Source organism: Abrus precatorius, unplaced genomic scaffold (genome assembly GCF_003935025.1).
Source record: "Abrus precatorius isolate BTA unplaced genomic scaffold, Abrus_2018 Scaffold3, whole genome shotgun sequence".
Classification (NCBI taxonomy): domain Eukaryota; kingdom Viridiplantae; phylum Streptophyta; class Magnoliopsida; order Fabales; family Fabaceae; genus Abrus; species Abrus precatorius.
The window spans coordinates 9,694,387-9,707,646 of record NW_020874373.1 but is presented as its reverse complement, the minus strand read 5'-3'; positions in this window follow the sequence as shown (position 1 = coordinate 9,707,646).

Sequence of the window (13,260 nt, the reverse complement as noted above, 5' to 3'; positions counted from 1 at the left end):
TATATGATCAAATTATTTTAAATAATAATTTAATATAATTTTATAATTACAAATAGTATGTTTAAAATTATAAATATTTAATAAAATTAAATAAATTTAAAATATAAGTTATTTAAAATAATTTTATTATTTAGTGTAAAAAATATTTAATATATATTTTTATAAATATTTATTTTATATTATAAAAAATATTTTATTTTATTTTAAATTAGAAATATTAATGAAATTACTCTTCTACAGTTTGTGCATGTTAAAATTAACTAACATGAACTACATTATTTTTTATTGTTGTAATTTTATTTTTTATTATATATATTTTAATTTTTTAAAATAAAATATTATTAGATATAAGTTAGATAAATGGTTAAAATTGAGTGTAAGAGTTTTAAATTTACATTAGTATAAAAAGATTTTATTATATATATATATATATATATATATATATTAAATACTAACCATACCCTAGCTAGTTAGCAAACATATAGCATATGTTGATTTTGGAGTTTAAGTATGACTATAATCACATATCTTAAATTAGTTATTTATTTAATAAAATTAATTAGTTTCTTATATTTTTCTTTTGTTGTTCTTTTTTTTAATCATTTAAAGTAATGATTTAGGGGGGGAAATTGTTAGTATCACATGATCCACGGTATTAATACATCCACAATAAATTATTACAAATAAAAAAATCCTAAATTTCTTTAATTGTGATGGCATAAGTGAAGTGCAACATTCTATTTTTTTTATATTGAATTGTTAGTTGTGATTTGTCTATTCTGTTGGAATCTTTATTATTCTTATTTCTTTAACTCATATTTCATCGTTTAACTCACATTACTGCTTGACAGAAATACTCGTCTAAATACATACCACAAATAAATATTAATTAAATATTAATCTTATTATTGATATGCAAATTACATATGAATTATGTCAAAGAAAAATCTTAATATTGTTATTTGTCCTTTTTAATTATACAAATACTTTTTTTTACAAAAAAATTAGGATATGGGAATGATATTTTGGTTTAATAAAGTACCTAATACACACACATTCCTTAAGTTTTAAATTAACATGCGATAACTAATTCCAGCTTAAATGTTTGTTTTGCCCATTACTATCAAATCTTTATTTTGATAAATTTTCAATTGCAAGTAAAATATGTATATGTTGACATGAAACTCAATCGTTTAATTAATCACATACCATGTTGAGGTTAAAACATAATCAGGAAATAAGTGTAATTTTAGAAAATATGACTATTGAGAGAATTTATGGTCATGACAACATTCAAAACCTAAATAAAGTCAATAATGTTCTACTATGATTTTCCAACAATCCAAAAAAATGTTTTAAGTAAAATCTTATTATTTAAAGTTATTTAAAATTTATTTAAAGGTTAATATAACACATCAAAATTAAAAACACCCCTACATGTATCCCAAAGCATATGCATTGTCAACCAATTAATAAACAGTGGAATCCATGTTTAAATATTGAACTTATTTTTTTTAAAAAAAGTTATTTATTTATTTTATTTTATAAAAGAAGAGTACACAATAATTTCATTAAAATAATCTCATTCAAATTAACACACAGAGACTGATCCCTACCATATGAGTTTGAACAAAGTGGTTGCATGTTTTGAAAAATAACATAAAATATTCCTTCAATTTTGGTTAACAAAATGAAGACACACCAAACCTTCATCACTGACTTTTATCTGCACAGTTGTTGAACTCTTTTTTATATATAATTTTATTGTTCAATTCGTTAGCGTACCCTACTGTAAATGTCACGTTCATTTTCTGTAGTTGTCCGTCTGACCCTTCAACGTGCCTGCATTCTTATTCGCCTCTCTTTTTTTCTCGTGATCATTAAGATTATTATTATATTATTATTTTTTAAATATGTGTATTTATATGTTAAAAAATATATTAAATATATCATATTAAAACTTTAAATTAATATAAAAAGTATATATTCAACATCTTTAATTTATTTATTTTAAATAAAATATTTATTTTTTTAATACGTATATAAAAGTTTTGATATTATTAATATTATCACCTTACTTTTAATCACTTTTGGTGGCATATTCTGAAATTCAGATTGAATTTTTTTATCCCGTAAAAGGTCAATCCAAAATTAGAGCAGTAATTATTTTTTCATGAAATTGAAGCAGTTCAAACATTGGGCATTAGAGTTCTGGACTAAACTTTTTTTGGTGAACATGTTTTGGACTAAACCATAGGAGGTGTTATGTATAATGGACCTATGTGTAGCTCTAAATCTAACAAATCAATAAGGTATGGGCTAGAGCTAAAGTCTGAAACAAAAGAAATTTTCCGATGCAAAACAAAAAATATCCGAGTCCATGAACAAAGGCTAGCTCCATCTATAACTAAACTTTTATTTCAATTCAAATTAAAGAATAAGTTAAGTAAAACTTGCATTAATTTTATATTAAAAAATGTTTTATTCACCTTAAACATAAAAAAAATGTTTCCAGTATCTATCTTGCCATTACGTGAGTGTATGATAAGTGTCCTAATTAAGTAATTTTTTATGATATTTGTGACACTTTTTATGCTTAAGTATTTAAATCTTTAATTTAAAACTCCTTAAATTTGGAAAGTGACACAGCATATGTTTTTTTTAGCTAAATTCAAAGTGCTTGTCAAGTTTAAAGAAAATGAAAAAAATCAAAAAGCATCATCCCTGTGACATGATAAGTATTAGCTTCAGAGGCACAGAAATTTGTTCAGAAAAAGGAAAGTATTTTTGTTTCATAAAGTATGTTTTACTTTATATCATTATTTTATTTTATTTATTACAAGTTAAGTCCAATAGGAAAGAAACTATAACATCTTTGGAACTTGAAAGGCAACACATAAACGACTGCAAAAGCTATAAACATGTGTTACAAAACAAGGAAAGCGTCACATACAAGAATATTGGAGCTTGTTGGGAACCAAACAAAATGTTAAGGGCAAAAAAGTAGAATCTAGAGAAAAGTAGCTCGTCAATAATCTAGAGTAAAGACTTGAAAGGAAATAGAGGATCCAGTGGTAAGGCAAACACCCCAAGAACGTTCCTACCAAAGGTTGGGCGACCTCAAAGTGACGAGCTTAATCAAGAAGTGTTCATGATATTAATCCTGTGAGAACGAGATGTTTAAAAGCTAAAAGAGTCCTTAAAACTTCTAGTGATAAGCACAAAACATGACAAATTGAAGGAAGGGAGCGAGTTAATACACTTGGCACAGTCCCTTGTGCCCAATCATAAAAGAGCAATTGTTGGAAACAAATATACTTATAGGTGATATTTATCTTAAAGAGCTTTCAAGTGTGCTTTACCTTCGTAGAGGCACTCCACGCCTTGAAAAGTAGGCGAGAATTGCCCTTGGGCATAATTTATATCTCGAGACATTGAATAACATCCTACAAGAACGAGGCATATCAAGAGATAGGGTAACTCGTTCTTCCATAAAACACCCGTTACGATCGCCTGGTTGACTCTTACAAGTCAAGCGTCGATAAGATTCCATCCATGTGTGCTTCATAAGTTTACTAACCTACCCTCTTGTAAAATCTAATTCCAAAACAGATTTAGATTCGATTGAAATTATTCAGTAATTTGTTATTCTAGGAATAGATTTTAAATTACCCATTTTTTTTAACCTTTGAATCTTAATGCTAGATAGTTTGTTAAATATTTGAGGGATCACTCTTTAAAAAATTATTTTAGAAGTATATTTTTAAAGAATTGGAATATATGATTTTACTGTGTTGTATCAATATCTGTAACACCTTAAATTTAACTTCAATTAAATAATAATTCCACAAATCAGATAACCAAATTTTCATAAAAGATTTCGAAATAAGTGAAGAATTACAAGTTAATATCAAATAACTGCTACAAGACTAGTTCAATTACAATGTTTTCAAAATAAATTCTAAATCCTATAGCAATCCTTCCGTCCCTTCACTGAGCCCGGTGCTGATCGTTTTGGTTACCTGAAATATGAATGTAAGGGTGAGTACTCTACACTACCCAAAAACACACAATAAACGTAGAGTCTCACCTCCAGAACATTCCAATACATTAAACAAACACAATTACCAGCAGCATTTCACATCTATAAGTATAATTCATAAGTCCATGCATATCACATCAGTCACATTCACTGCAGCACTGTGATAACATATTTACACCATGAATAGTCGCCGGTTACCCCCACCTCATAGATACCATGTGGGCAGTCATGTGTCGCTCAGCGAAGATAGTAGTCAGAGGTCTAGTCAGGAAGAGAGTGTGTGGCCCGTGGTGCATCCGTTCCGCAGTCGGTGTCACCACCACTCCCTCTTCTCCAAGGTATTTCTACCGTCCTCATCTCCCACATCCCTAGTGCATCGCTGAACCATTCACAGCATATTACAACGGCACTAACACACCCATTCACACATATTTCATTCACGCATGTAATAGTCATGCTTACACACGACACACAGCCCATATGACACTCAAACACACAGCACTAGGCCCACATTCATTTCACATTACACGGTACATAACCCACATTTATTCACAATATCATTAATTCACCAATCCATGGCATTCCATTAGACACAATCACCCCTACGGGGTCCAATTATTCTAGCACACATCACATTGCACACTAGTTTCTATCAAACACATGATTTCTACTCCCTATCTCAGCCACATTACATTAATTAACAAAACACACAAGAATTACAACACATTTGAGATAGGTAGAGTCTCCCCTTACCTTCGATTGAAGACCCATACGCTAAATCCACCAAGAAGTGCCTCCCTCATAGATTTCGTCCTAAACACATGGAGAAACTCTATGAGAACCCATGAAAACCACAAAAACAGAGAAAGGGTGTGAAAAACCGAAACCCTAACCATTAAAACTTACCTCCAAGCGTTTTCCACACAGATTCAACATTCAATCAAGCTTCCAAACGGCTTTGAAGGCAATTTAATCGGTAGAAAAGGGTTTGGGAATGAGAGGATCGAAATGAATTCGAAGGGAGAGGGAGAAACAATCCTTCTCAAACCCTAACTCCCTTAAAATCTTTTCCTGGTCGCGACACTCTCGTTATAGCGAAATATTCTCGCTGCAGCGACACGCCTTCACGCTGCAACAAAAATATTAGACGAAACTGCACCCTGGTTTCTGTAGAATCTCGCTGCAGCGAGACCCTCTCACTACAGCAAGACTGCACCCAGAAATGCACCCCAAACTATCACTCTGTCGCTACAGCGAGAATCCTCTTGCTATAGCAAAAATAGCCCAGTATCACGCCCTGTACTTAGGCACTTAGCCTATTTCAGCCCATCTAGTCATGCATACACACATATATACACACATCCACAACACATATCCAAAAATACCCACATACATATATATTTAGATTTATATAAAAAATCATAATTAATATTACCGAAATTTGGGGCATTACAATATCAATAGAATCAGTTGCTATATAGGCTACTAAATCACAAAAACACAGAGAATGCGATAAATGAAATTCAATTTTAATTTCTCTAATTTGATTATACTTACACTTTTAATCACTTTCTTAAATTATAGTTCTTATATATTTTCTATGAAATTCAGCAATCAATTTCTTTGTACATATATTCAATTATTCTATACCTTAAGAATTAACATACTCAAGAAGTACCAATATTCACTGATTGTTACTTGCAAACGATACAGTTCACTTACTATACGTAAAAATATAAAAAATGTACAATATAAAATTCATTAATTTTTTTTGGGACAAAAAGCTACCTCCAAATTATTTCATGTGTGATTTATTCACAAATACTTGCCAAGACAAAGTTTACCATTGATGATTTGTGTTAATTAATAAGTTTTTATTGGAAAATTTGTGAGACAAAAATGTAAAAGCAATTTTTTATCTTTAGACTGAATGTTCGTTTAAATTTTATTAAACAGAGTAAAAAAAATAATTAATTAGTATATTTTTTGCACATCACATGATTATTATTAATTGAAATAAACTCTTCAAATAAAAATTCAAAATATAATTTATACTTATTTTTTTACATTTAATAAATTTAAAATAAATAAATTTTTTAATTATTAATAATAAATATTTTATCATGTAAATTAAAGAGAGTTTTTTAAATTTCAAAAAATAAATATAAAAAATGGAAAAATAACTAATACGTAAAAATAATTTCATTTAAAATCAATCTTAAAAATACTCTCGATTTAATAATTACATTTCACAAATAAAAGTATATTATTACACTTTTGAAAAATCTAATCAAGAGAATTAATATAGTATTTATACCGTATCAATATTCATATAATTAGGAATTGTTAGTATAAATGAAAGTTTTGAAAAGGAAGAGAAAAGAAGAGATATAAAGATAAATTTTATATTTTAAATAAATATATTTAAAATTTATATTTATTTAAATAAAAGATATAAATTAATATATTAACATAAAATTTAATATATTAATTACATATTTATCATTATAAGTTATATATAATTATTTAAATTTAAATTTATAAAATAATTTTTTTTCTTTTTCCTCCAAAATTTCTTCCTAAACATACCTAAAGCATAGATTTAAAACGTTTTATAGATAAAATACTTAAAATATGATGCTGTGAAGGAAATACAATAATATCGTGAAAGAGCTCACAACCAACATGTATATGTGATACAAAATGGTAAATATTTTATGTTTTAATTTTCTTTTTAAGAAGGCCAATAGCTCAAAAAGAAGGTTGAAGATTTTCTGGACTAGTGAGGTATTGAATCCTAATGCACTCTTAGTCCCAATTAAATTAAAAGCAATAGCAGCAGCAATATTACTCTTCTGTATCTCCCATCCCAATTAACCAAGCATGACAGACCCACCAAAATGGCTCTGAGTTTTCTCTGTAAAGGATTTCATGTGTGGATGTGGAAGAGGGATCCATCGTCATCTCTCAGTTTTTGTTAGTGTTATTATCTAACTAAAACTTTTAGTCCTTAAAAGATGAAATTTTGACAAAATAGCCATTGATATCAGCCATTATAACCTTCACGTTACCTTCCATCACATAACCGTGATCAGTGACCATATGTTGCACGTTAAGTATCACCATGATTACCTTCTACATGACATAACTCACTTTGCCTAATCATTTCCTAAGGACTAAATTGAATACACCTAAAAACATTACCCTTTACCCATTTTTCTCCCTCTCAAAATCATAATTAATAAAACCTTTGATCTTCAAAGTGGAGTTAACAAGAAGGCTTTATTTTATAATTTCATGAAAAGCATAAAGACAGTATCAGTAAAAAAAAATCCTTTGTTGAGAAGTTGGTTGATTCTCCAAACATTTAAAATGTAATTGCATGCATGATTTTTGGCTTCATCGTGAGTGCACTCACTCACATAGAGAAACACACTTTGCAGCGAGACACAAGGAGGCTGAGGGCACTGGTGATGAGAACATCAACGAAGGATGTCAACGGAGACAGCAACGTGGGACGGTGTTGACAAGGAGGATTGTATCAAGCCATTAGCAGGAGGAACTTCCTGCGTGCCTTGTGGGCTTTGAGGAGATTCACGTATAGATGTGGTCAACGCATTTTGTATTTTCAGTTTATTTATTTATTTTTCTTTTATTTTTACCTATTCAAAATTTCAAATAATTTATTTATTTTATTATATTTCTCACATTTTTCTTTCTTTATTTTTTATTTTATTTTCATGCAAATATACTTTTAAAAAATTTGTTGAGAAATGGTTTACAAAATAAAAGATACAGCACCAAAAAGTTTTTTAGGGTTCCCTTGTGTCTCCAAGATAGAATCTTTGAATCTCGAGAGAAATAAAGAGCGCGGCGCCGTTAGGGTTCTCGCCCTAGCCGGCATGAGGAAGGGTTTCAAAACGAAGATAGAGGGGTACCAAGGAACAAGGCAAGCTGAGAGCACTGGGAAGTCAACTATGGTTCGAAGGAGTTGTAACAGAATGGATCGACAAGAAGGGAAAAACATTCAAAGGAAGAAGCAGATCTGGTAGATCGAAGCACAAAGAAGGTGAAAGTGGGGCATGAGGAAGCTTTGGAGGAGCCGCAGGTGGACATGCAAGAAGATCAAAGCTCTATAGATTAGATGTCGTCTTAGGTACACTCAATCGTTAATCCTTCTGTATCTCGTACATATAAAGACACAATGTTAGGAGCTAAAGACCTAGATCTAGTTCTTAATAATGATGAAATCATAAAATCAGTATTAGAAGATTTTAATCTTAATCCTGAGCATGGTGAGAATGAGGAAATACTGTCAGATACTCAAAACCTATGCCCTGAACTAAAAATTCTTTTGGATGATTATGAGGCTTGGTGTTCCCCTTGGAAGCATACCTTTATTGTTAAATTGCTAGGAAAGTCGGTAGGTTTTAATTTCCTGAGTCAAAGATTGAATAATATTTGGGGAAAGAATGGTTACATACAAATCTTAGATCTAAATAACGAATTCTTGTTGGTAAAATTTGAAAAAATAGAAGATTATAAAGCTGTTCTTTTCAAAGGTCCCTGACTTATTCTTGATCACTACCTCCTTATTCAGAGGTGGAGACCATTGTTTAGAACAAAGGATTTTAACCTTAAATAAATAGCTATTTGGGTTCGTATACCTTATCTCCCCCTAGAATTATATAATAATAAATTTCTTTGGCAAGTTGGTACTTGTCTGTGATCAATGCTTAAAATTGATCCCTATACGTCTTTATTATCTAGAGGAAAATTTGCAAGGATTTGCATTGAAGTTGATCTTAGGAAGCAACTAGTCCCAGCTTTTAAAGTCTTAGGGCATGAATTTAAGGTTGAATATGAGGGGCTTCACCTTATTTGTTTTAAGTATGGGAAGTATGGCCACAGACAGGAGCTATCAGGGAAGTCGTAGTATTCAAGATCTTCTAGGTCTTTCTTCTCCTACATTATGGAAAACTCAGTCTAAGCCTATAATCCCTTTTGATAGACCCCCTGGCAATCTAGAGAACTGGAGGTGGATAAGTCTAGTCCAGGGATCTCAACTGAGCATGTTGATAGCTCAGATAATGTTAATAATTCCAAGCATATGGGTATTATTTCACAACTTATGTAATTTGTTATAAATTGCTTATTTTGGAACTGTAGGGGTGCTGGGGTAAAACATTCCCTAGACTCATAAAGGACCTAATCAGTATCCATTATCTTGACTTTATTTCAATTTTTAAACCTAGAATCCCTGCTGATAAAGTTGTTTTGGTTACCAAAAATTTTAATTTAGATAGTTTTGTCATGATTGATGCTATTGGTTTTTCTAGAGGAATTTGGTGTTGTTGGAATTCTAGGAAGGTTCAAGTAGATATTCTAGATAAAAACAAGTATTTAATTCATCTTAAAATTAGTAATGGCCAGAAAACTTGGATCCTTTCATCAATTTATGCTAGTCCTAAAGAAAACCAGCGGGCTGAAGTCTGAAAACTTCTTATTGATTTTAATTTGTCTGTTAAGGGTCCTTAGTGTGTCACTGGTGATTTTCATTCAATTCTGTTTGAGAAAGATAAATTAGGGGATAGACCTCCTAATTAAAATCTTATTAATCAATTTGCTAATTGTTTGAATATGTGTGGCCTTCTAGATTTGGAATTTAAAGGGAATCCCTTTACTTGGCAGAGAGGTAGTATAAAGGAACGGATTGACAGGGTTGTTGTTAATGATCTATGGAGAATGAACTTTTCTAATAGCTCCCTTATTCATCTTTCCCTCCTCAAATTTGATCATATGGGTCTGTGGTCAAGAGTTAGATCTGCGGACTTTTTTAGACCTCACCATAAAAATTTTAAATTTCTAGCTCCTTGACTGTCTCATAAGGACTTCTATAATCAAGTTAGTAAAGCTTGGCTAGTTTCTAGATCCTGGAATGATAATATTTCTGAATCTAGAATAGCATTTCCAGCTGAAATATAAATACTTTTGGGGATACTTTTAAAAGGAAAAGAAGATTATTAAATAGAATCAGGGGTATATCCAGCAAATTAGGTTCAAAAGATAATCATTTTCTTAACCAGCTTATGAAAACTTTGTGGAAGGAATATCATAATATCCTGGATCAGGAGGAAACTTACTGGTTTCACCAGTATAAGTCTAGCTGGATTAATTTAGGTGATAGGAATAATAAGTTTTTTCATAAATTTGTGATTATTCGCAGATAACATAAGATAATTGACGCTCTCAAAGACGATAATAATAACTGAGAATATGATCCCCTTACCCTCCAAAACCTTGCCGTGAGCTATTTTAAAAATTTGTTTTTTGATCCTTGTCCTTCTGGTCAGCCCCTGGTCATTGTCTCTTCCTATCCGCCTCTTAGGGATTCTGATCGGTCTGTTATTGAGTCTTCTTTATCTTTAGAGGAAATTAAGGCTTCTCTGTTTAGTATTGGCAGTTTCAAATCCCCTGACCTTGACAATTTTTATTCTCTGTTTTTTAAGAGTCAATGGGATCTGTTAGGTCCCCATATTTTTAAGTTAGTTTCTGCCATTTTCAGCAATCCTACAGAGGTGGCTGCTATTAATGATACTATTATTACTCTCATTCCTAAAATTGATAATCCTGAGCATATTAAGTAATTTAGACCTATTTCTCTCTGTAATGTTAGCTACAAAATTGTTGCTAAAATTCTAACAAATAGGATTAAGGGGTCTTTACCTCATCTTATCTCTCCCAATCAAACCAGCGTTATTCCTGGAAGATAGGGTATAGATAACATCCTGATTCTTCAAGAACTAATTCATTCTTTTGATAAAGTTAGGAATAAGTCTGGTTATATGATTATTAAGCTGGATTTGGAAAAGACTTATGATAAAATTAGATGGAGTTTTATCTCTGAAACTCTTAATTTGATTGGTTTTAATCATCAGTTTTCTGATTTAATATTTCGGTGCATATCCACTTCCTCCATGTCCATAAATTAGAATAATAACAGATCTAAGAGTTTTAATCCTTCTAGGAGAATTAGGCAAGGTGATCCAATTTCTCCTTACATTTTTGTTTTATGTTTAGAAAGACTCTCTCATTTAATTCATGTTAATAGTCAAAATTGGATTCCTTTTTCTTTTAATAATGTAGATGATATTGTTCTAGTGGCCAAAGCTGATCTGCATAATGCTAAGACTATTCAATCCAGTTTGTATAATTTTGAGCAAGCTTCTGGCCTATCTGTGAACAAAGACAAATCTTCCATTTATTTTTCCAAAAATTATGATTCTGTTGTTAGAAATGATATAGCTACCATCCTTGGCATTAATAGCTCTTCTAATTTTGGTAAATATCTGGGGGTTTCTATAAGTAATTCTAAGCCTACCAGGAAAGATTTTGTTTTCATAATTGATAAAATTAAAAAAAAGCTATCCTCTTGGAAAATGAATTTTCTTTCTTTTGCTGGTAGAGTTACCCTTGCTCAAGCTTGCATTATGAACATTCCTAATTACTTTATGCAAGATATGCTTATACCTAAATCTGTCTGTAATGATATTAACTCAATTTGTAAGAAATTTATTTGGGGTCTCTGAATAATAGAAAATGTCATCTTATTGGTTGGGATAAGATTTGTAAACCCAAGAGTGAAGGGAGTTTAGGATTTAGAGATACAAATCTGGTTAATAAGTCCTTTATTATGAAGCTTTGTTGGAGATTGATTTCTTCCCCTAATGAGTTATGGGCTAAGGTCTTGCATGCAAAATACAGGTTTTCTCTTGGGAAAGACCTTATGATTAATTCTGGTCTTAATACTTCAGCTTTATGGAAGACTATAGCTTCTGTTTGGTAGTCTTTTTATGCGGGTTTGGGTTGGTATTTAGGGAATGGTTTAATTATTAGATTCTGGAAAGATAAATGGATTCCTGATGCCCCTGTTCTGTCCAGCTGTGTCACCAATTCTATTCATGAAGAAGATCTTAATATCCCTGTTGCTCTTTTCACCAATAAGGGAATTTGGAACTGGGACAAGTTGAGGGATTTGCTTCCTAGGTCTGTTTGTTCTATTCTGTTCTTCATTAACCCCCTAGAATAACTGATAATCAAGATTGTTTCTTTTGGAATTTAACTAATTCTGGGTGTTTTTCATTAAAATCTGCCTATGATTTAATTTTTAATCCTGGTCAAGATCTGCCTGTCCATAATAAGATTTTTAAGATGGTCTGGGCCTAGAAGGGCCCTCGTACGATTTTTTTCTTTTTATGGAAAATTGCCCATGGTAGGCTTCTAACTAATGAAGAAATATTTTCCCGTAATATGGTTGTCTCTTCTTTGTGTCCTAGATGCATGGAGGCCCCTGAAACTATCATTCATGTCCTTAGGGATTGTTGGGCAGCCAATAGTATTTAGAGTAATTTTCTCCCTCCTAATAAATGGGTGCAATTTTTCAACCTAGGAATATCTAGTTGGCTGGATTTTAATTTCTCCAAACACAACTTTCCTTTGCATTCAAATTGGAGCATTATCTTTGGCTTTGTTGTATGAAATTTGTGGAAATCTAGAAATAATTTTATTTTTCAGAATAAGAGTCTTAATGACCATGACTTTTCAAGAAAAATTTATCTTGATGTTGATTATTTTCTTTCTTGTTGCAAGTCTGGGCAGAAGCAGATTGTTGATGCTCGAGGAACCAATTTCTTGGTGAAGTGGTTGCCCCCCATTTCTAGATTTTTTAAGCTTAATACAGAATGCTCCATGTCTCATTCTTTGGGTGCTAGCTGTGGGGGATTAATCCGTGACTCTGCTAGTGCATTTATTGTAGATTTTTTGCAAAAATCTTGCTCCCTGCCATCCTACTGTTGCAGAACTTTGGGGTATCTTTTGGGGCCTCCATTTGGTTCTTGAGAAAAACCTACAGACTATTTGGGTAGAATGTGATTCTAAAACTGTCATATCTTTGATTGTAAATGTTCAAAATAGTAATTATCCCTTTTATTTTGTTATTAGTAAAATAAGAGAGTTGATTAGAAGAATTAAGTTTATTAGGTTTAATCATGTGTTTAGGAAAGCTAACCAAAGTGTTAACTGGTTGGCTAAATTAGGTCATGATCTCAGAGTGTCTTGTTCTTGTTTTGATAAGGCTCCTCCGTCTCTTGAGCCTTTTTTGTGGATGGATTCTTTAGGGATCTTGAGGTCTAGGCAGGTTGCCTAGTTTTGTTTTGTTG